Here is a 26,379-nt window from a genome sequence, read left to right on the forward strand (position 1 = left end):
AAAAAACTTTAGAAAAAATGGGCGGCTCGCGCCCTTTATTAAAAATAAATTTATAATTTTAAAGAAGTTGTAAATGCTTATGGATTAATCTGAAAATAACAAAAATAACATACATATTCTCGAAAGATATGTGGCTTAATTGTTCATGGTCTGTTTCTTCGTTTTCAGCCGCTTCTAATTCCAATGAATAATTACACTGGTCGACGGCCAAAATTTACCAGAGACGCCGTTATGAAATTCGTATGTAAAACCACCCCCTGATTTCGAAAATCGAGTTCATTTTTGATTCTATGGTACCGTTTTTGAGATATTTGCAATTTACCGTTATTCGAAAAAACCAAAAAGGTGGCTCCCTTTAATTACGTATATCTCACGAACGGGTAACTCAATTGCAAAAAAGTTTACATCGGAAAGACAATAAAATTTGCTATAAATGCATAATACATTGTTTTTTGCTCAACCAGATAGTTTTCGAGATATTAGCTTATAATTTCAGATTTTTGTTTTTTTTATGAAAAAATATGAAAAAAATTACTCTTTGCGAGGGCAGCATTCCAAAACCACAACTTTTTTTCCAGATGTTTTTTCTTTACGTAAAGCTCTGTCTAATTAAAAAAAAGATAAGCTACCATCGAAGAAAATCGATGCAAAACTACGTAAGTTATAAGCGATCAAATAAAAATAACCAGGTTGGGCAATTTCAACGTATACCTCAAAACGTATGTATGGTATAAAGAAGAGTGAAATATCTAGCTATGCTCTGTTTCTATTTAGTTAAAAGTTCAATTTATGAATGAAATTTCCCATATTTTTAACTTTTTTTTAAATTTATTTATGTTTATACTATATTCCAACAATCTTTATCTTAATTTGATTTTACTATGTAGTCGAAATAATTATGTGTTCTACTTTGACGCTTATTCAGTTTAGGATCGGTTTCTCTTATGAGAAACCAGCAGTAATCACCCATCATTGCGACGTCCCAGAATCCTTGATATCGATTCTCAATTAATTTCATTTGCAGATGAAACCTTTCGCCATGTTCGTCACTTTCGTCGCCAAGATTTGCCGGAAAAAAGCTCAAATGTGAGTGCAGAAAGTGAATTTTTAAGGACATATTTACGCCTGGAAAGAAAATATTAGTTAGTTAAACAAGTTATAGAATTTTGGGAAACTAATTTTAATAAGCCTTTAAGCCATTTTCGCATAATTATTGATTAAGTCGTTCACTATCTGCTCGTAGTTAGGGCTTTTGTGTCTACCAAGAAAAGAAGCAACGACCTTTTCAAAGGATTCCCACGCTGCTGCCTCAACTGATGAGAGTAGTCTTTTGAATTGATTACTGTTGATCAACTTTTTTATTTGTGCTCCAACAAAAATACCTTCCTTTATCTTGGCTTGAGAAATATCTGGAAAAATAGTTTTCATATAGTCGAATGCTTCGCCTTCTTTGTCCAAAGCCTTAACCAAGTGTGATGTGTAAGGGTGGAAGTATGATTTTCTCTTTCTTGACAAGAGGGGTGTATTTGATGTTATCCACACCAACGGTAAACTCGACTCTTTCCGGCCAATCCTTTCTGACGTAGTGGTCCCTACGAGCTCGGCTATCCCACTTGCAAAGGAAGCAGCAGTGCTTGGTGTAGCCACTTTGTAGACCGCATAGCATTGCAACGACTTTGAGATCCGAACATATTTTCCAATCATGCTCTTCATATTTGATAAATTTGAGTAGTTTTTGCGTTTCCTTTGTATTTACTGCATGTACGATCGGGATAGAAGGCTTTTTGTTACAAATATGCAATAATACAGCCTGCAAACTCAGTTTATTGCTGTCTATGAACAATCGCCAGTCTTTTGAATCATATGTTTGACCAAACTCTTTGAATAAACCAGGAATGTCGTTGCAGTAGCATATACTGTCTTTCTTGGTATAGTGTTTGGAAAATTGTTCGTGACGAAGTCTACAATATATCACATTAACATCGGATGACACAAATTTAAATTGTTGCATACGAGAAGCGTGGATCTCGGCCTTTTCCTTGGATAGTTCCAAATCTCTTATCCAATCATTAAGTTGTGCTTGTGACAGAACGTTTCTCTCGTTTCCCATGCGAAATTCAGTACAACTTGATTCCCCGCACTCAGATATTACTGTTGACAATGGAACTGGATTCGCAACTGCCGTTGAATGTAGTACTGGTAATGTCACTGTAGGTACGCTGGCATAGGTTACTCTTCTTGATCTTCCAATGCCAACTACTTTTGTTTGACAAATATAACACTCTATTGAATGGCAAGTAGGTTCTCTCCATATCATTGGTGTATCAAATTTTATTTGTTGTCCTGATTCCGACTGAATCAATTCTACTCGACACGATGTACACAAAGTGTTCGGTGTCCATGGTTTTTCAGCATTTTTAGGCTCAATGCCAAAATACTTGGAGTATAAAGTTTTCATATGATCTGAGAATACTCGTCGTCGCCTTATGATAGTATATTGGCCACACATGAAACAGAACATATCTGGATCGTTATTACAAACAAATTCTCGCTTCCTTTTACTCATTTTATTTTTTATAATAAATCACGGTTTTTAAATTTGACTTATGAACTGAACTATCTTCGGAGAGCCTTGCAGATGTTATGAAGTTTCAAGGCGCATTAACTCTAGCTTGTATGAAAGTTTTAAAACAAACTCGAAACTACGAATCCACGCATGCAAAGGGCTTAATCCATATTTCAAAGCGTCGGTCTTCGGTTCAAAATTAGGAGAATCAAAGTTTCTTGTAGTTCGAAATTCTTTTGGACCGGCATGACAGATGGGACATTGCTGTGCACTTTTAGTTTCTGTCAACACATTTAAGACTTTCCCATCTATTAATGTCATATATAAATTATATTTTACTTTAAATTTTTTCCCATTACTTAGTGTGTATTGTAGTGGTTTCAACTCCTCAATCTGTTTCTTTATGTTGTGGTTTCAGTTAAAATGTGCTCTTTTGTTTCTTTAACAAACTCCACTTTTAAAGGTCTACAAAAGCGTACTGACTGAGGTGTACGGTTTACCCAAATGTTATACCCTGCTGATGAAATTATTTTTATTGGAATGACTGATGTCACAAAAAGGGAATGATCGAAACTTTCCGAAGTATTTTCCACAAATTTTTGTTTAAACAAGCTGTGACCGGTAGAACCCTCAAACCCGTAGCTCGAAATTAGGACTGATTCTTCAACATCCATTGTACACAATACTTCATCTTGATATTCAAGAATTCTTTTAGCTGTGTGGTCTAACAAATTTTGCAACGACACTTCGACAGAGCTTTCATTCGCTTTGATTTCATCCGGCCTACATTTCAATTTGCTTTTATAAACTCTATCATAAATTGTGTTTTATTTATTTATTTATTTATTTAAAGTCGACGCAAACACAAAGCGGTCGACTAATTATTGTAATAGACAGATATATATGTAAAATACAGAGCCATTCTTAAAATTAAAAAATTCAAAAAAGGTACATAGAAAATTTGTATGTTATAAACATTTGACATCGCATTGTATAAGAAAAAATAAAATTAAAATATCAGGCTAAACATAAGAGTATAGCAGTATGTAAAGCAGCAAACGAACATTCAAAGCCAATGCAGTTATACAAATCATTGTACCGCGAGCACCAATGGCGCAGGGGACTGTTTCTAGCAAAATTTTGCCGGCATAGAGGTAAATGAAAAGGCACAAAATGCCTGGACGCCCTAGCAGGAACCGCCGCAAAATTTAGTTGACTGATTAGGTCAGGTGAGTCAATCGCGCCAATGATGAGCTTGTGAATGAACATAACGCCAAGTAATACTCTACGATTCTCTAGAGATGGCAAATTAATTAGAAGAAGTCTATTCCTGTATGGTGGAAGATGAGTACTTGATTCCCAGTTGAGACCTCGTAATGCAAAAATTAAAAACCGTCTCTGGACCGACTCAATCCGATCAACATGGATTTGATAGATCGGAGACCAGACACATGAACAGTACTCGAGAATAGGACGTACCAGCGAGGTATAAAGGATCTTTGTGAAATAAGGGTCATCAAACTCTTTATGTTTAATTGCCGCATATTTGAGTACACCTTTTTAGTTAATCCGTTTTCTAACACAAACATTAGAGCTTCATCAGGTGATACTGGCGTAACTTCTTTATGGTAGTATTAAGAACTTCTCGAATTTTGGATGGCCGATTTGGAGATATAGCAACTTGTTGTAGGACAAATTTCAAATCCGTTGCGTGGGATTTTTTGGCAGATATAGAGGCAGCATGAACTAATAATTGCGCATTGTCTCCTTTCTGGGAAGCTAATCTCCTTTTATTTCTTTCGCAGCTATCATCATACGTCAGTTTTGGTCGCCCAATAGTATTCATCTTTTTCGGTATTACAAAAATTGTTTCTCGACTCAACCATTTCTTATTATATTTTCTAAATGCATTCTCATTTCTGGTTTGTTTATTCCATTTAAGTTTAATAAAATTAGATAAGTTCCGAGCTTTAGTACATATCAATTTACTTAATTCACTGTAAATTTCGTATGAAATCTTTCCTTTTATGTAATTCGAAACATTCCTGTTGTTTCTCAACCAAAACTCAAATATTTCAGAATTCTTGAACCTGAGTGTTTCTACAAAAGTATTAAAAATTCGTTCATTAGCAGTCAAATGCATACACTTTTACCATGACATAAAACTTGAGTTTTCTACAAACAATCACATGTAAATAGTTCCAATGACACTTCAAAACATTTTTAGTTTTACTCCACGAAAAACGAAACTCTTCAGAATTTCACAAAAAAATACATACAAAAAACCACCAAAATAAGTACGAAATAAAAACATTTAGCAAACTATATTTGTATATAGTAAAATTACTCACCTCGAGTAATAGAACTCATATTTACAAAGTTTTTTTACAAGAATATGTTATTAAAAAACAGTTTTTAATTTTATAAAAATTTTGCTGCTTCACTTGTATTAACACGTACTAAAAAATTTGTAAACATTACCAGCTGTTTGTACATAAACAGGGTTGCCAACAATAAATTTTTTTTACCTTTTTCTTATCAATATGTTGGGTATTGAACACCATCAAAATAATTGCAAAAATTTAAATTTGAAAAATTGACTTTTTGCTGCTAAAATCGCAATTTCGGCTATAGTGCACTGTAGCGTATTTCAGGCCGAGCTTGCGGCCATAAAAGACACTGTGGGCTGCCTTAGGCAGAGGGCAGACTCAGAAGCACATTTATATTTTCTCAGACAGTCAAGCGGCACTGAAAACCCTTGCCTCTGTCACAACTAATTCTGAAACTGTATTAGGCTGTCGCAGATCACTTAACTTGATGGCTGAACAGTTTACTCTGCATCTGGTATGGGTTCAGGGACATAAGGGCATATCAGGTAATGAGATGGAGGATGAGCTTGCAAGAAAGGGTACCTGCCTTCCATTTTCGCCATCCTCGAAGAGGTTGGGCATTCCGCTCTCTACCTGCAAGCTCAAGATAAAGGAGGCTCTACTGATGGAAGCCGGAGCCAGGTGGAAGCATCATGATAGATACCACACGGCTAAATTCACATGGCGGGAATGGAATGAGAAGAAATCGCTAGAGCTTCTCGTCCTCCGTAAGAGGGATCTTTCCTTAGTTGTAGGTTTTCTCACCGGTCACGTTTGTATTGGACCGCATGCGGAAAGGATTGACGCTCAACTTAATGAATATTGTAGAAGCTGCGGCAATGAAGAAGAGCCTGAAACTGCTAGCCATCTAACCCGCGAATGTCCAGCGCTCGGTAGAAGAAGGCAACGTTTTATGGGCAAGATGTTTCTCGTAGATCTGACTGATATAGCTGAGGTCAATACACGACGCTTAGTTAGCTTCACAAACTCAACGAAGTGGTTTGATTAGGCGAGTGTAGAAACAAATCCGTGTGGTTTCACAATGGGCCTATAAAGGCCTAAGTGTGCCGCTCTGATGCGGATGGCAGCCACTTAAACCAAACCTAACCTAACCTTAGATGAGGTAGCAGGTTGCTCAGTAGTGTCGTCACAATGAGCCGTTTGTTGTCGTCGGTTCCATGCGATTTCATAATTTGCAGTAGAAATCGGATTTTTTGGCTCGTCCGACAAGTGCGTTGTCAGATAAAAAATTGTTTGTACCTGGCTGATTGGTGCATTATGTATCATCAGAACATACAGGCCTTTGAAAGCTATCCAATGGAGATAGCTTCCATTGAATCTTGCGATCTGGGTTTTTGGCAGACGTACTAGGTGTTGTTCATTTGCGTTGTGATTGGGTAACATACTTATGATGTTATTACCGATGTGCTGCTGTAATTCAGAGAGGATATTGTGCGCTCGGGATTGCAATTAATAGTAGACATCCTGTAATAGTAGACAGTCGTTGATATCTTCACTTTTGCCACGATTTCCATAATACAACGTTGTTGACAGAAAAATCTTGCAGATATTTGGTAATAAGCGTTATTTTTGTTGTGTAGTATGACTCAGGATGATCTTGATTGGCCTCATCACTTATTTCGTCAATATTTCGGCTTAAGGCACGTATTAAGACCTTCTGATTTCGAAGAACCTTATTCAGGGTGTCATCACGTGGTTCCCGTTCCCTTTCCTTATTTGCACCTTCTTGGCCTTCCTTCCGTTGAATATCTGTTGATTTCAAAGTTCGCAGCATTTCGGACTCAAACAGTTCCCTGTAATTTATCGTCATATCTGAAATGCGCAGATACTGATCTGTGAAATATTAATGGTGCATTGGTAGATTGTCCGTGCTCTCAAACTTTCACCACGCATTCTCAAGGCGTTGAAGACGTTCTTGATGATACCCTTGAGTTTTTATTGAACTCTAGTCCTTCTTGAAATTCCGAATGAAGGTCTCGATCTCGTCTGCCGTATTCTGCAGGGCAGCGACTAGCTCTTAGAAAGTGGACATGGCGTTGGTCAGAATGGAGAATTGTTGGGGTTATGGCGTGAATTTGTGCGGTTCTACAGGTTCGTTTCCTAATGTGATCCTGTGTCTTGTTACAGGATGAATTGTATACGTTGATGTTGGTGCCAATGTGAAGCAGCAACTTGGATATGATGGTTTGATGACGGTGGTGCGGCTTATTGTGTGATCCTTATTTGCAGGATCACGTCGGGGTCACCAAAATGTTCGACTTGGTAGAACACCAGGCGAGTATATTGAATAGCTTAGGTAGGTTCACATTAAGCTGTTGTGTTAACTTCGGCAGATTCGCCTTAAGTTGGGTTATTGAATTTGAATTTAGCTAGGGTAGAAACACCGTTATGCAATAAAATGTGATAGTTCTTTTCTGCACACTGTTCTTTATTGTAGTAAGTCTTTTATTCAAAATAAATGCTTACGCTAACATAAATATCTTTAACTGTTAACAAATAATAAATTACATGACTGGCTATAGGTATATGATTACTAACAATTAATTAGGTCACGCGTTGAGCCTACATTGCATATTTTACTATTTTATGCATGTGTTTGCGGAATTTAGTTTTATTGGTTTTACTTATTATTAATGGTCGTTTATTATGCCTACGATTACATTTCTTGCCCTTACTTAAACTACTTCTAAATATATGTACATACATACATATGTATTAACACTACACTGAAAGAAATGGTGCTAGTAAAATCAACAAATCGGTTCTGTTATTCTTGACTTAGCGGAGATTCGGTGAAATTGATCGAATTATGGTTAATTCGTCCGAGTTCTTTGTCAAGAGAACAAATTAGTTTAGTCATTTCAACAGAAGAGAAATTGTCGCTCTTAAGTTGACAAAATTCTGTAAAATTGACAGATTCCTAATCAATCTAACAGATTTTTCTGTTAACACAACTGATCTCACTGGTCATTTCAACAGCGAACAAGTCAATGAGCAAATTTCAAAGAGAATTTTACGTTCACTGCGCTCTCTACTTTGTACTTATGACGATGGTGTTACTTGTTAAAAAAAAAACACCAAAATAAGAGCACCACTAAATCGAAAAACACAAATTGGGAAAACAACAAAAAACTAGTTTTTCAGTTATCAATACAAAATGAAAAACCCCCTTTTTTTGAATTTACTGTGCATAACACTGCAACAAATTATGCGATACCGGGACACCTATTTATCGGGTACAATTTTGCAACTTCTCCTCCAAGCGAAATGCAAAATTGTGCCCTCTTGTTGCAAATGTTTTGTTTGAATGAACAGGATTTTTCCAATACGAGTCTAATAAGATAATAAAAAACATCCTTTTTTAGTGTTGATTTTCCCGACAGCATAAAAGTTTGAGTTGTTTTGGAATCGTTTCAAAATAAAGCGTTACGAGAATTAAATTTGCCGAATTACATTTAAAGTTACTCCAGTGGTGAATTACCTTCCCGCGATTTGATTATTTACTTTTCTATAACTTACAAGTTCTCTATTTAAAATGTTATGTCAAACATTTGTACTACAAGTTTTTTTCGAAACAATCAAGTGTGGCAACTGGAACAACTGAAAGAATTGAGAATCAGTTTCGTGACTACCATTTTCATTTCTATTTGAAAAGTGAAGTGGCGCGCCGCGAAGTTCAAAACTATAAATTAAATAAATTTAAAGAAATTAAATTTGGTTAAAGTGCGTTTAATAAAACAAAGTAAAAAAGTGTATAATGTTTACTATGTGCCAGCATATTTGATGTACGCCCAATTGAAGTTCGGTTAGTAAGTACATACATACATATGTACTTATTTTTCCGATTTTTATAATCTGTAATTCGGTAATCGGAAGTTGCTGTTAGTCAAAACTCCACCCACTGCTGTGACGCCACCTATGACTGGTAATGAATAGCGTTATGAGCGGACGGCATCTGTAATTCGGTAATCGAAAGTTGCTCCTAGTCATAAAATGCCACTATTCAACACTGTGCGTAATACGCGAGCATGGGATTCACCACGTGGAAAGAAATTTTTCTCATATAAAATAGCATGGTTAATCCCATACCCGCGAAGTAATGGCATGAAATATTGCTTGACAGCATGTTTTGAACCTTCTTGCTACTTCTAGTCACCCAGCGGTATAAAAAATACTCTTTACGAATGCCCTTATCAGCAGCTTTCATTTGATATCCATATTGTATAAACACATTCTAGTGGTAGCCGGATCCACGTTTTGGGCTATATCTCGAGACCCTAGTCATCCAGAGGTTTGAAAATTGTTCTGCAGTAAAGCACTCATCAACAGCTTTCATTTGATATCCATATTGTATAAACACATTCTAGTGGTACCCGGGTCCACGTTTTGGTCTCAAGACCTAGCCACCCATCGGTATGAAATATAGCCTATAGCCTATTCGGGTACCTAGATAATATATCTACAAAATTTTATAAAAGTCGGTTCAGTAGTTTTCAAGTTTTAAGCATCTGAACATACACTCACCACGATTAATTTTTATATATATAGATTTTACACGGTCATTCAAATATTTCGGCAGGTTGTCTAGTTTCATGTTGTGTATAAATTTTAGAATGTAGTATGGTTACACTGAAAGAAAAAGACTGGTAAAATCAACCGAAATATGGGTCAATTCAACCGAAATTTCTGTCAATTTTTCTCCATGTTGAATCAACTGCGCACAAATCGTTGATTCGTAATTGACCGTTTTAGTAGTCAAATAAACAAAAAAAAGTTGTTTCATTATACATTACCCATAGTTTTGTTAAGTTAACAATTATTATTGTCGCTATCAAAACTGTGAATATGAAAGGGATTTCTGTTCTTTTGAAATTACCAGTGCAAACTGTAAAATTAACAGATTTAATGGTAAGATGAGACTAACAGCGAAAGCCGTAGAAATGACAGAGATTTTTGTTCATTCCAAATAACCAGCGTAAACTGTTAAATTAACATAGTTTATTATCGAAATGACACTACCAGTCAAATCTACTGAAATATCTGTCCTAGATTGATAGCGTAAACTTTTACATCAACAGAGTTTTCTGTTCATATGACATTAATACCTGTGGAAAAAATAAAAGCCGGATAAATATATATTTAAACTTACGTAGTTTTTTTATGTGTATAAATTACACATAATTACATTTCATTTCTAATGATTTTATTGCTATATTTAGTAATATTAATTTTTATAAAAGTTTTTTTTTTTCGAGCTCTAGGCCATGTATATGTAAATTAAAACACCAAAAATGCTTGTTTTACATATAAATTTTATATCTGTCAAATTTATTTTTATGAATTTATTTTAATCGATATTTCGATTTCAAACTGAAATCATCTTCAGGACTGAAAGGCATGTAAAAACAAAAAAATATTAACACATAAAACATAACAACATTCCATAATTTTTAACTTACACTCTTGAGTGCACCTGATCGACTAATTTAACAAATCTTAAAATAAACAAGTACAAGGGAAAACGATAAACAAAAAAGTAAACATCTAAAGAACCGTAATAATAAACAAATTTTTACATAAACAACAATACGTTAAATAATAAGTAGTAAGTGGCGCTCAGCACATTAGCGTTGGGACAGCATATTTGGAACGACACTCTTCTCACGAGGAATTGTAGTTGTTGTAATCAACCGACGATAGGCTGCCGCGCAGCCTTCTACATCTGCCTTAAAATTTATTCTTTGATCTCTTGGTGTATTGATAATATGAAGCATTTCTAATGTGTATCTTTTGTTGTAATGCCTCTCTTGTTGAATTAATGCTACGTTGTTTAAAACTGGAATGCCCTTATCAGCAGCTTTCATTTGATATCCATATTGTATAAACACATTCTAGTGGTAGCCGGGTCCACGTTTTGGGCTATATCTCGAGACCCTAGTCATCCAGAGGTTTGAAAATTGTTCTGCAGTAAAGCACTCATCAACAGCTTTCATTTGATATCCATATTGTATAAACACATTCTAGTGGTACCCGGGTCCACGTTTTGGTCTCAAGACCTAGCCACCCAGCGGTATGAAATATAGCCTATAGCCTATTCGGGTACCTAGATAATATATCTACAAAATTTTATAAAAGTCGGTTCAGTAGTTTTCAAGTTTTAAGCATCTGAACATACACTCACCACGATTAATTTTTATATATATAGATTTTACACGGTCATTCAAATATTTCGGCAGGTTGTCTAGTTTCATGTTGTGTATAAATTTTAGAATGTAGTATGGTTACACTGAAAGAAAAAGACTGGTAAAATCAACCGAAATACGGGTCAATTCAGCCGAAATTTCTGTCAATTTTTCTCCATGTTGAATCAACTGCGCACAAATCGTTGATTCGTAATTGACCGTTTTAGTAGTCAAATAAACAAAAAAAAGTTGTTTCATTATACATTACCCATAGTTTTGTTAAGTTAACAATTATTATTGTCGCTATCAAAACTGTGAATATGAAAGGGATTTCTGTTCTTTTGAAATTACCAGTGCAAACTGTAAAATTAACAGATTTAATGGTAAGATGAGACTAACAGCGAAAGCCGTAGAAATGACAGAGATTTTAGTTCATTCCAAATAACCAGCGTAAACTGTTAAATTAACATAGTTTATTATCGAAATGACACTACCAGTCAAATCTACTGAAATATCTGTCCTAGATTGATAGCGTAAACTTTTACATCAACAGAGTTTTCTGTTCATATGACATTAATACCTGTGGAAAAAATAAAAGCCGGATAAATATATATTTAAACTTACGTAGTTTTTTTTTATGTGTATAAATTACACATAATTACATTTCATTTCTAATGATTTTATTGCTATATTTAGTAATATTAATTTTTATAAAAGTTTTTTTTTTCGAGCTCTAGGCCATGTATATGTAAATTAAAACACCAAAAATGCTTGTTTACATATAAATTTTATATCTGTCAAATTTATTTTTATGAATTTATTTTAATCGATATTTCGATTTCAAACTGAAATCATCTTCAGGACTGAAAGGCATGTAAAAACAAAAAAATATTAACACATAAAACATAACAACATTCCATAATTTTTAACTTACACTCTTGAGTGCACCTGATCGACTAATTTAACAAATCTTAAAATAAACAAGTACAAGGGAAAACGATAAACAAAAAAGTAAACATCTAAAGAACCGTAATAATAAACAAATTTTTACATAAACAACAATACGTTAAATAATAAGTAGTAAGTGGCGCTCAGCACATTAGCGTTGGGACAGCATATTTGGAACGACACTCTTCTCACGAGGAATTGAGGACGATAGGCTGCCGCGCAGCCTTCTACATCTGCCTTAAAATTTATTCTTTGATCTCTTGGTGTATTGATAATATGAAGCATTTCTTATGTGTATCTTTTGTTGTAATGCCTCTCTTGTTGAATTAATGCTACGTTGTTTAAATCTGGAGTGTCCGGTTACTCTGCAATGTTGTGTCAAAGCTGTTTTATTATCATTAGCGTGGTCCCGATTTTTGATGTTAGATTTATGCGCGGAAATCCTTGTCTTTAATTTTGATTTTGTAGTCCCGACATATACTTTATTGCATACGTGGGACCCGTCGCCGTTACAGGAAATTTGGTATATTACGTCAGATTTCTCGTATTTTTCGATTTTGTCCTTTGTGTTGCTAAAAATTTGTTGTACGGTATTGTTGTAAGTGAAGGCCATTTGGAATTTTTCGTGGTCATACATATTGGAGTATTTTAGCCTGTTGGACAGTCCAGGGACATATACGGACGTTTTATATATTTTATTTTTATTATTATTTATTCGGTTGGTACTTGATTTTTCAAAATAATCGCGGATATAACCTTTTCTGAGATATATCGGAAAGTCGTTGTTTTTAAGCATTTTTACAATAATCTCTATATTTTTATTATGGTATATTTCATCACTGATGGTCGAATAAAATTTTTTGCTGTGTTTACTATAGTTGGTTTGCTGTGTTTCGAGTGGAAATTAATCAATCTGCCTGACGATGTAGGCTTTTTATACCAGTCAAAGTACAGTTTCTTGTATTTTCTTATCACCATAGTATCTAAAAATGGTAACTGGCCATCCTTTTCAATTTCATGGGTAAACTTTATTGATTTATTATAACTGTTTAAGTTCGTCAGCATATCCTCTACAGCATCAATGTTTACGATGGCGAATAGATCGTCGACGTATTTAGATAAAAAGCGGGGTTTATTAGGAGAGTCTTCCTCGAATTTACTCAGCAATTCTTCCATTACTAAGTCTGCAATGACAGGTGATGCTGGTGACCCCATTGGCATTCCCGACCGCTGTTCATATATTTTATTATTTGATTTGAAATATCGGTTTTCTTTAATGCAAAATCTCACAATTTCCAAAAACAATTCTTTACTAATACTTGTATGGGCTTTTAACTGGTGCCATTTAGATGCTATAATATCCAAAGCATGGTCGACTGGAATGCTGGGAAACAAGGAAACCACATCGAACGAAATCAGACATTCATCGTCGTCTATATAAGTATCTTTTACCTTGTTTTTGAATTCTACCGAATCTCTGACATTGTACTTCGAAATTTTGGTTAGATTTTTGAGGACTTTAACAACATATTGGCATAACTTATAAGACGGGGAGTTAACAGACGAACATATAGGACGCAGGGGTACGCCTTCCTTATGAATCTTGGGAAGACCATATAACCTTGGAGCGTTTGCCGTTTTACTTATTAGACGATATTTCTCCTTCAAATCAATTATTTTATTTTTAAATAGTTTCTCAACAATTTCGTTGTTTTTATCCTGTAACCTATTGGTAGGGTCACGTTTAAGTACGCGATAAGCCGAAATATCATTCACGATTTGTTGTATTTTTTTTGTCGTATTCTGATTTGTCCATCAGAACTGTGACATTCCCTTTGTCGGCATTCAAAACTAATAAATTTTTATTTTCTTTGAGAAAAGTTTTCGTTTGGTGTAGTGTGTCTAAAATAAACCTGTCCCGCGCATTGTTTTTTGACTTGTTTAAGTGATCCCTTATTAATGCGGTAAAATTGTTCCGCTCAATTTCTTGCTCTTCTTTCTCTTTAATAGTCTGTATACGGTCCTCTCCGTCAGCTATCAGTTTAAATAGTGGAAACTTATCCTTGGTTGTTGGTAACGAGAACTTTGGACCTAAGGAGAGTAGCCACTGTGTGTCTGTAGGTATGTTTGTGTTCGTCGTATTACAAAGCCATTCCGGCACGCTTTGGATATTAAGCGATCGTTTTTGAGCGTCTTTAAGTCTCTCGACACAAGCATGCATTAAGTGAGGAGAAATGTAAATTAATTGTATCAGAATCCAATATAAATAAATTAAATATTTTACAATCACTACACAGCTATGTTAATAAAAATGTTGCAGTTAATCGTGATAGTGGCCCATTGTACTCTAGTATTTTTTCAGCCTTGCGTTAAATTTTCTGTTTTACTTATTATTGTTGTTGCGTTGCTAATGCGCATTCTCCTATTGCTCTTTTTTGTACTGTATGATATTATTATATTAGAAATTATTTGTTTATCATTGTTATTGCTAGGCTTTATTTGTCATCTGACGGACAATGGTTAGTTGACACAAACAACTGAAGAAGGCACCACGCGAGTGTCGAAACAATTTGTATTGTTTTTGTAATTTTACTTACAAAATAAAAATTATTATTTAAGTGACATTGAGGTGTGTGTTTTTTATTTTTTAGTATAAAATAAATTAAATTTGTCACTTACCACTCAAAACAAAACATTCAAACAGCTATTGTTATATTATAATTATATTTATATTTGTGTACGCACATTTGATATAAAATGTTTCCATTTTATTATAAGATTTTATTTACCTTCACTTGGCTGTTGTATGTAATGAAATCTTGCAAGTTAAATTTGATACACTTCCCGGTGTCCGATCGAGCTGAAATTTTGCACACATGTATAACTCCGATGACAATGCAATATTACTTTGCGAGAATTCGATAAATTAATCGATAACAGAGTTATCGGTAAAGATTTGTGTTTGCTTTGGCATAACAGCCTAAGTCCCATACAAACCCGCCGGTACCTAACGGTGGATTCTGAGACTTAGGCGATTATTTCTTGTAACCATAGATATTTATATTGCATATTAACAAACTGCGAAAAGCGGAGACACAACCCTCTGTTGTATTTCTGTGTATAACCAACATAGCTGATTTTTTAAGGCTGTTTAAATTTATAATCTTTTCTGTAATTTATTTTGCTTTTGGAAAAATTACCTATTTGAAAAAAGCTGGCTGAAAAATATTGGCATAACAGCTTAAGTTAAATCAAGAATGGAAAATCTTGGAAAATTTGAGCAAATGTGGCAATTACGCGCATTCGTTGAACGAAATATTGAAAATCTATTGATCATCGCTAGGAAATTAGCGACGTTCCATCAACTAAGCAGCACTTTAGCAATACTACTGTTATTATTTGGCTGCTCAAACACACCCATATTAATTGTGCATTAAATCTAAAATATACAACTCAAAAATGGCTCCGGTTGTTATGTCCGCAGCATTTATTTGGTTCAAATACACAACCAATAATAGCCAAAGCCATAATAATTTACACGGGTCATCAATTCTTTCTCTGGTTCAAAAGCTGAACTACCAGCGCTACTGTCATCAGCTCAGTGTCATCATTGCCAGTAGCGCCAATAACACCAAACTCGTGCCTGACACACAAAAGTCGTTTCACTCAATAGCGCAAGTGAAATATACTACGCACTCACTACTAAAGCGCCAAATACACGACACGAACATTTCCGCGAACATTCCCGTTATGTCATGTTTCTGCGACCTTTTCTGTCGTGTATGGTGGTGTTTGCCAGTTCGCGCAAATGTTGCCAAAAATCAAAATATTTTAATTTTTGGCGAACATTTGCGCGAACTGTTCATGCGTGTATGGCGAAATAGCTCATAATCGTAGTAATTTCTGAACGGAACAGACGGGCGCGGAAAAGTAAAATGGACAATAAAAAATTTCTGAGTGAATTTATTGAAATATAAGCTCACTTTGTCCAAGAACTGCTCGTTTTTTAAACCATTCTTTGCACCAAATTCTTTTTTTGCGATCTTCTCTCTTTTTTTACGCTTAATTGCCACAGCGAGCAAATTTGCTGCAGCACAATTGTTGTCCGTATTCATCGCTGTCTGAAAGAGAACTAATGTTCGGCCAAAAGTTCGTATGGTGTATGGCCAAAGCTGCGAACAAGATTGCGGAATGTTCGCGGAAATGTTCGTGTCGTGTATTTGGCGCTTAAGTAGCGTCAAAAATTCGCTTGGAGTCATTGCGTCAATGAGCTACCATTGAGCTGGCAACGCATTGGCGTTGACGCCATGCAATTTACATCACTAAAATTGCGCGAATGCCCAGGCTCATGACATTTTTAATCCAGGTGGTGAAAACGAAGCAGGGGCAAAACGTATGGTGTATTCCTGGCGCAGCCGTCTCCTCATTATCAATTCATATTTCTCATTATCAATTTATGTATTCTCAATATGAAGTAACATTTTTCACTATCAATTTATATTTTCTCAATAAGAAGATACGCTTCTCATTATCATATTTTATTTTCTCATTATAAAGTTGGATTTCCCATTATCGATTTGCGTTTTCTCAATACCCGTGTTTTTTTTTTTACACCCGTATACGTTTTGTTTGCCCGTGAAAAATAACGCCTATCCTCACTTAGATAATGCTTAGGAGACCCATCTAGCGGCTGTGGTTAAAGAACTAGCTACAGCAGCAGGGTGTAGCGACAAGCGGAGACACAACCCTCTGTTGTATTTCTGTTTATAAATCGTGGACGCGCATAGAATACAGAGAATTAGTGCAGAGGGTGAAACAAAGACAATTTTAGTTACATCTGAGTATAATGCATATTGAAATTTAGTAGTACTAATTTTATACGTAGCAATTTCAGAGGTGTATTTAAAGTTTGTCGCTAAGAAGTTCATATAAAGTTTAAGCGTAAACTTATATAGATGAGAAAAAAAACACAGCTAATATAAACAAATACTGATCGAAGAATAAAGATGTTGCATGCGCGAACTTCAGTGGAAAGCAGCGGAGCTTCACAAAATTCTAGTAGGTCACTTCCACCACACCAAAAACTTTAACACAATTTTTAACATAATTTAAGCACACAAAATACATTGATTGTAGTTTTAGAGTGTAAAAATGTAAATTCTGAACAGATTACCTGAATAAAAAGTGTACAAATAATTATTAAATAACATATACAGACAGTGGTAGTTTAACAAATTCTGCTGTGGTAAGTGGTGAATGTGACCTACTAGAGGTTTTGTGAAGCTTGCTTCACACTATTTTTCGTCCCTGCAACATTCTTTATTCTTCGATAAGTCTTTGTATAAACTTATATTTCCCAATACAAAGTTATATAAGTCATAATAAACTGGAAAAGGTGTAGTGCATAAACGAACTGTCAAATTTTGTATGAAAAATCATTTACAACATTTCATGGTGTAAACGCGATAAACTCAAAGGAATGCAACCTTGCAAACAACAGCCGTCATTTTTATATGTAAAAATTCTATGATACAACGAACGCTAACGCGGTTAGGCTGTTATCGGTAAGTGTTGCATACTTTTCTGCGCACTTGATTTTGTTTTACAGATTTTTGGCGATGGAATTTTACCTAAGCGAAAGTTGGAATTTTATTTTAAAACAGATTTAACCCACAAAGCAGAGATCTGCAATTAGTAGTTGTAATCTGAACGCGACATAGGCAAAGTCACAATAAAATATGATTTTAAGTTAGTTAACACTCGAATAGAAGAACTTGACTGTTCAAAGTTGACTTCGAAGAAACCTTGTAATGTTGATGCATTAAAAGAAATTGATAGGATGAGAAACGTTACAAATAACTAAGTAAAGATTACACAACTAATTTAAACAATATTTTACCCTACTAAAAATAAAAAATAAAAATCATATTTAAATTAAATTTAAGAAAAAAGCTTTTCTAAGAACAAGCTTCTATTGTTAATAAAACGAACTAAAAAGTAAAAAATAAAATTAAAGAAAAAACTTTTTTAAAAATAAGCTTTTATTATTGGTTAATAAAATTAACTAAAAAGTAAAAAATAAATTGACTGTAAGGAAATATAACACTTTATAAATTCATTGTAACCTTTAACGATAATTAGGCTTTTTCGTCTGCGACAAAAAAATTCTATATTGTACATAATTATATATTTTTAACATTAAAACTTTACACCTAAATTATTAAATCTTACAGTTTATATCACAGTCCTAATTGTTCTAATAAAAGCGTGTTACATTGTGATAGCAAGAAAAGGACATCCTAAATGTTCTTAATTATACCAACAAAATTTAACACGCTTTTTATTAGAACAATTAGGACTGTGATATAAACTGTAAGATTTTATAATTTAGGTGTAAAGTTTAAATGTTAAAAATATATAATTATGTACAATATAGAATTTTTTTGTCGCAGACGAAAAAGAATAATTATCGTTGAAGGTCACAATGAACTTATAAAGTGTTATATTTCTTTACAGTCAATTTATTTTTTACTTTTTAGTTAATTTATTAACCAATAATAAAAGCTTATTTTTAAAAAAGTTTTTTTTCTTTAATTTTATTTGAATTAAAAACAAAGAGTCTCTGGCTGAGCTAAAATTCCATCGCCAAAAATCTCTAAAAGAAAATCAAGTGCGCAGGAAAGTATGCAGCACTTAGTACCATGTAGTTATAAGCGATAATATCAATTCCCCGAGCTATTTGCCAATTTACCTCGAACAAGGATGAACTCATCACAAACGTGTAGTAGTACAAATATTATGCGCAGCAATTTCAGAGGTGTATTTAAAGTTTTACTCTTAGCAGTCCCTATACAGTTTAAGCGTAAACGTCTATAGATTTAAAAAAAAAAACACAGCTATTGTTATTATATAATTATATTTATATTTGTGTACCCACATTTTATATAAAATGTTTCCATTTTATTTGAATTTAAAATAGTCTTTGGCTGAGCTATAATTCCATCGCCAAAAATCTCTAAACGAAAATCAAGTGCGCAGAAAAGTATGAAGCATTTAGTACCACGTAGTCATAAGCGATAACATCAATTCCCCGAGCTATTTGCCAATTTACCTCGAACAACGATGAACTCATCACAAACGTGTATCCAAATATTGGTGAAAACTATCTTAACCTAACTTGGTTGAGTGAACGCGTAATTTTAGCAGCCAAAAATAGTGATGTTAATGAGTTAAATTGGACAATCCAAAACCAAATTCCGGGAGAATTACAATTCTACAAATCAATCGATCGAATTTATAATGAGGAGGATATAGTAAATTATCCTACAGAATTTTTAAATTCATTAGATTTGCCTGGAATGCCCAATCATCATTTGCGTCGCAAAGTTGGATCTGTAGTTATTATGCTTCGCAATCTGCATACACCAAAACTGTGTAATGGAACAAGACTGATTGCAACCCAGCTTATAATAAGCAATTTGATAATGGCAAAGCTTTTAAAAAGACCGTTCAAGGGAGAGGAATGCCTGATTCCGAGAATACTGTTCACTTCAAATGATTTGCCGTTTCAGGGTAGGCGCATTCAGTTTCCAGTGAAACTTGCATATGCGATGACCATTAAAAAGTCACAAGGACAGTCGTTGCAAGTCTGTGGCATAAATTTAGAAACGCCATGCTTTTCACACGGCCAACTATATGTAGCGTGTTCCCGAGTTGGGACACCATCAACACTTTTTATTTACGCTCCAGATCAGAAAACTAAAAATGATGTGTATCGTGCAGCTTTGAATTGAGCACATTGATTACTCTGCCCTTTTTATAGGGTGCAATAAAATGAATAGAATTCAATGATACAATATTTAATTTAAATTTATTTTCTGAAACAAATACACTTAGCGTTGTGAACCCTCACTAGGGTAGCCACCTTGTCGTTGGTGTGAGGGCTTAGCCGAACTCCATAGCGCCCGACTATGAGGCGGAGCTGTTTAGGACTGACATCTACGCCGTTTCGCCTCATAGAAGGGCGGCGGGATGTCGGTGACAAAGAACTGCCAACCCCCTAATCCAGGGTGTTATGCGGACCGTGCCTATTGGACGATTTGCAGCCAGGGGATAAATTCGGCTGTATTCGAATGGAGCCTTCCCGATACCGGGCCACCTCGGGAAGTATTAATGGCCTTACCACAGTAAGGGGCGGCTGAGGCGGACGGTTATTTCCACGTATATAATACTGGACCGCTGAGCCCGCCTTGTAGGGCAGGTGGTCGTACGACCAAGATGAACGACTCATTACCTGATTGTAGAAGGACGATGTAAAGAGGAGGACTGAGTCGCAATCCAAGGACGACAAATACGAATTAAACGATGCGTCGGACTCAGGGAGCGAGAGTAGTGCTGATTCAATGAACTCCGTGTTGGAGAAGCACACAAATGAAAACGGAGTAGAAGAGTGGAGAAGGGTACGGAGCAGAGGAAGTAAAAGAGCTCTCTCGCAGTACCGTGCAGCACTAACAATTGTACAACGCTTGGGAGCAGTGGTCGACCCAACAGAAGTGGAGATCGAGCGCTTGGAATGGGCCCATGAAGCGGTAGAAGTAGGTCGGAGGCATTTCAAAAGGTTTGCTGCGAGAAACCCTCGGTTCTGCAACCGGTACGAGGAGGAAGAAGCGTCGAATGGCAGAATGAAGAGGCAACGTTTGGCGGAAGGCGACAAGCCTGCTTTCAAGAGGCAGAGAGGACCTATAGCCGCGAGGCAGGGCAGTCGCATAGACAATACAAGTAGGCCCAAAGCTGTGAGACAGATGGGCTCCAACAGCGAGGTAGCAACTACCTCGAAAGCTGCGAGTCAGAGGGAACCTCCAATTGCGGAAGTAGGAGATAAGCTAAAGGGAGATAACGCTAAGACTCCGGCTTTCTCGGAGGCGCTAAAGGGAGTTAACGCTAAGACTCCGGCTTTCTCGGAGATGCCAAAGGGAGATAACACTAAGACTCCTGCTTTTCCCGAGAAGATGAGTGATGTGGCAAAGCAGTCGCTGACTGTGGCGCTGGTTGATCGTAGCAGTGCTTTCGGACAAATGACTACTGAAAGGTGGAGATCTGCGGAAAGGGAGCTTATTAGCTTAATGCTTAAGATGATGCGGGAACAACCAAGTAAGCCCATTCCAACCTTTGATTGGGGGGATGGTATAATGGTGTGAAGATGATAGCGTGCGACAACATCGCGAGCTTGCGGTGGCTGGAGGAAGTGGTCCCAAACCTCCAAAGGCAAGGCACGAAAGCACGGTTTGAGGTGGTGGATAAAGCGGAAATTCCCACGGTACCAAAAGGTATGGATACCATGCGTGATGAAGTCGGAGGATACACTGCGACTTCTGAAGAATCAGAATCCGAACATACCGACATAGGATTGGAAGGTACTTACTGTATCTCGGCCTACCGAGGATGGTCAGTTCTACATCTTCCAAATAAACAAGCAGGCGGAGGATATTTTGTACACGCAGCTTGGCAAAATGTCCTTTGGCACTGGCAAAATTTACATGCGACTCAGGAAAAGAAGTCCCGAGGATAAAAACCCTAACACGCTAGAGGTGGGCGAAATCGAAAAGGACCTCAAAAGCCTAAGGGGAAAAAGACAGGTGGTGGTCCCCGACGTCACCACGAACGTGCTAGAAGAGGACCAACCGCTAAATGGTGCTGTGACTCGCACAGAGGAACCCCGGCACAACAGTAACGAGAGGCTGAAGGGGGCCTCGAATACTCTAAACCAAAATGGCAAGGGGAGGACGACGACGTCAAGACGAAGGTGCTGGAGGGGGAAAACAGCCCAATGGTGCTGCGAGTCCTCCTGAGCGTCGAGCGAACTCCTCCTAACCCTTGAGGAGGGTTCGTTTGACGTGGCGCTGATCCAGGAGCCGTGTTTCTCATCGGGAGGAAAGGTTTCTGGACTTAGCGCTCGCGGGTTTGGCGTTTACTACGCGCAAACGGAAGGACGGGTGCGAGCTGTAGTAATGGTAAGGAAACAGCTGCATTCATATATGCTGCCTAATTACACCACTGAGGATCTCGTACCGGTGGCCGTTGAGCAAAAGAATAAGCAGGCATTTATCCTGGCGTCCTGCTACATGGCCCATGCTGCAGAGGTTCCACCGATGGAGTGCAAAAGGCTAGTACAGGAGGAAGGGCGCAAAGGGCGGTTGGTCATAGGCGCAGATGCAAATGCGGACCACAATGCGTGGGGAGGAGCAGATACGAACGAGAGAGGCGAATCTCTGTTTTGTTACATCCTGCAAACCAATTTGCAAATAGCCAACAGGGGAAATGTCCCTACATACATTGGTCCAACATCCAGCAATGTTCTGGTTATTACATTGAGCTCCGAGCGTGATATATCAAGGTATGATTGGATGGTTCTTGATAGACCATCCTTCTCCGACCATGCGTATATCAGCTTCAGCATCCCCTAAAGAGGGTAGAGAAGGGAGGAACCTTTAGAAACCCTAGGTCAACGAACTGGACTAAATTCCAGAAACATGTAGAAACAAAACTGGGACAACCCAAAGAGGTTGCTAATGTAGAGGAACTGGAGGAGTCGAATGAATTCCTAACAAGGACGCTTATGACTGCGTATAACAAAGCTTGCCCTCTAAGAAGATTCAGAGGAAAAGCAAAGCCGCCATGGTGGAGCAATGAGCTGAGTCTTCGAAGAAGACAGGTAAAAGAAATGTTTAAGCTCGCAAAGACCGCGGAAAGTGAAGCGTGTCGGGACGAGTACAGGGATCTACTGAGGATCTACAAGCGTGAAATTACCAGGGCGAAGAAAAACTCATGGAAAAGTTTCTGTACGGATATAGAGTGCTCCAGCGAAACAGCACGGTTGAAAAAAGTCCTAGAAAAGGGAAACATAGTCCAGGGACTAATAAAGAAAGAGAACGGGGAATGGTCACGTAATAGTGAGGAATCCCTTAAGGTGCTTCTCGATACACATTTCCCATCGGGAGACGGTTTAGAAGAGCCAGCAGACATCACTCACACTTCGATCACGGAGCTAGTAGAGCCGGGCTTGGTAACCGATACCAAGATCGAGAGGGCAGTGAAGACGTTTTCTAAGTTTAAATCCCCGGGCCCAGATGGTATATTCCCAGCCATGCTACAAGTCTCAAGTAGGGCGGTCGTGGAATGGCTTAAAATAATATTCGATGGGTGCATAATACTGAATCATGTACCGCACTCTTGGAGAACTGCTCGTGTAGCTTTTCTACCAAAGGCGGGGAAGATCGGTCACGTGTATCCCAAAGACTATAGACCCAATAGCTTAACATCATTTCTGCTCAAAACCTTTGAGAGGCTAATAGATGTGTACATAAAGTCCAACGTAGATGAAAAGCTGCTCTCCACAACACAGCATGCGTACACCAAAGGCAAGTCGGTAGACACCGCATTGCATAGGGTGGTAATAAGCATAGAGAAATCCCTGGAATATAAGGAGTATGCTCTAGTAGTCTTCTTGGACATTGCCGGGGCTTTCAATAATGTTGCAAAATGGGCGATTATGGATGGTCTTAATTACATTAAAGTACATCCTGCCTTAATCAGATGGATCGGCTGCATGTTAAATTGCAGAAAGATTACATCACAATGGGGATTGTACGAGGCCACGAAATCAGTGGACAGGGGCACGCCGCAGGGACGGGTGCTATCACCTCTGCTGTGGACGCTGGCCATCAACCAACTGCTCAGGCAATTCGATGAGGGACCCGTAAAACTTACGGCTTACGCAGATGACGTTGCAATTGTCATAAGTGGAAAGTGCCGTCCAGCGATTAGTTCTTTGATGGATCGGGCGCTTCGGGATATTCATACCTGGGCATCTAATGTCGGGTTCAAAGTCAATGCGGAGAAGATGGATATGGTCTTGTTTACAAAGAGGTACAATGTCCCAAATTGGACCAGGCCTAAGTTAGGAGGGGTGACCTTACAGGAGAAACCTTGCACAAAATATCTAGGAATCATCCTAAACAGTAAGCTGTCGTGGAAGCTCAACGTGGAGGACAGGGTCAAGAAGGCCTCAACGGCACTCTATGCATGTAAAAGAATGCTGGGGTGTACGTGGGGCCTATCGCCCTCTCTTTCTCATTGGGTTTTTACAGCGATTGTAAGCCCTATTCTATACTATGGAGTTCTTGTTTGGTGGAAAGCCACACCAAAAACAACATACCTCAAAAAATTAGAGGAGGTATGCAGACTATCGATGCTTAGCATTACGGGAGCCCTGGAAACAACCCCGACGGCTGTACTGTATGCCATTCTGCACATCCCACCTGTAGACCTGGTAGCAAAGAACAAAGCGTTAACGACCGCAACCAGGCTCGGTGCTTCGGGGCAGCTTGAGCGCCGACCATATGGCCATAGTAGTATAGCGTCATCAATCACAAGACGAACAGACTACATGATTCCCGATCTGCGATTCGAGGGAGATCTTAAGGGCACAATAGAGGTGGACGGTTGGCGCAAGGGTGCGCAAATGGCGGACGAGGCGATACATGTGTACACCGATGGTTCCAAAGTAGTGGAAGGAGTAGGGTCTGCAGTATACTGCGCTGATCCGGAAATAAGCAGATCCTACAGGCTGCCGGATTACTGTAGCGTTTTCCAAGCGGGAATATTAGCCGTAACCAAAGCAGTAGAAACCCTGGAAGAGAATAGCTTAAGCTGCAACCGTGTTAACTTTTATATTGACAGTCAAGCAGCAATTAAGGCAATAATCTCGCATAGCACAGCATCTAAATGCGTGTTAGAGTGTAAGCAGTCTCTGGAGAGAATCGGGACAGGGAGAAGCATACACCTATATTGGGTCCCAGGGCATATGGGAATAGATGGGAATGAAAAAGCGGACGAACTAGCTAAAAAGGGCGCATCCCTTGAAACTTGCTCCGTAGATTTCCCAATTAGATTGGGCGAGATTAAGCGAAGGCGAGAGGTGCACATGATCGACCAAGCGGGAAAGGCGTGGGTTCAAGCGCGGGGCTGTAATGTCGAAGATTATGTGTAGGTCTTACAACCTTAGACTAACACAGTTGCTTCTATTATTAAAAAGAGAGGACTGTAGACTCATGACGGGTATTCTGACTGGACACTGCCTTCTGGCGTCACATGCCTTTATATTAGGCTTGGTCAGTGATAGCAGATGTAGGAAGTGCGGGTTGGAGGAGGAAACGATCGAGCACGTTCTGTGCCGTGCCCTGCACTTGCCATGCTAAGACTCCAGCTATTAGGAGTGATACAGCTGTCAGATCTAGAAGCAGCAAGTGGCTTAAGTCCTAGGAAGCTTCTAGTATTTGCCAAGAGGACGGAGTTATTTTATAACATAGGTCCTGGTTTTTGATAGGGTTTTTCAGTTTGGTCGTTAAAACAAACTTCTGGTAACACTACGGACTCAATCAGTCAATGTGAGGTCCTCATGGAACGGCCAGTTCAACCTACCTACCTAGCGTTGTGAATTTAATTCAAATCATAATTTTAATAAATCTATAACCTAAGTTATTAGCAATCACAAATTTCTAACCAAAACTAGAAGTCTCGAAATTAATTCATTAAAACAATATATTTTGGGCAAAACGAAGTTTGCCGGGGTCAGCTTGTTAATAAATAAAAAAGAAAATTTTTATATTTAACGAAAAGGCGACTCGCGTAAGCTCCCATCTTTTGATTTGAATTTGGTAACGCGCGTATTGAAACTACGATGATACCAGCATACTTCGTTTGACTGTGCACGAAGACGAGGCGAATGACTGCGTCGAAGATTTATTCTACGACCGTATTGATTATTACCTTGCTCTAAATGCTATAGTCGCTTACTTAATGCCGTAATCGACCCTAGCACAGAAGTATCAGCGCGTGTGTCATTCACTATATTTACGGATGGCTCATTTTTGACAGCCATGAGGTGGTCCGCTCTAACAGCTAAACTATCTAAATCTCTCGCAACCGTTTCTAAAATCTGCTGAACGTTTGCGGGTAATTCGCGTAGCCACAGAGATTTCAGAGCTGTTTCATCGAGATGGTCGTCAGCCAGATCGCGTAATTCTCGAAGAAAAGTTGTCGACTTTTTCCAGTCGATTGTCTCGCTCATTTAAGGCGTCATATTTTTTGGCAGCTGGAGGTTTTTGAATAATATCTGCTGCATGCCGCCAGCGTATAAAATTTGGTCTTATCAGTCGTTTTGTTTGAACGCATAAATTGCGCTTCTACTTGCTGAAACCATAGCCGAAAGTCAGGTTTCCAATCTGGGCCATCA

The 26,379-nt window shown here is 37.7% G+C and overlaps 1 protein-coding gene and 1 pseudogene across 4 annotated transcripts in view; both read right to left on the bottom strand.

Moving 5' to 3' along the window:
• Nucleotides 1-26,379, bottom strand: part of Rbf (Retinoblastoma-family protein) — a 597,832-nt gene that overhangs the window by 424,352 nt on the left and 147,101 nt on the right. The window lies entirely within an intron of this gene.
• LOC137250066 (uncharacterized) lies at nt 51-4,936 on the bottom strand (annotated as a pseudogene).

The sequence above is a fragment of the Eurosta solidaginis genome, chromosome 4 (genome assembly GCF_040869045.1).
Source record: "Eurosta solidaginis isolate ZX-2024a chromosome 4, ASM4086904v1, whole genome shotgun sequence".
In the NCBI taxonomy this organism is placed as follows: domain Eukaryota; kingdom Metazoa; phylum Arthropoda; class Insecta; order Diptera; family Tephritidae; genus Eurosta; species Eurosta solidaginis.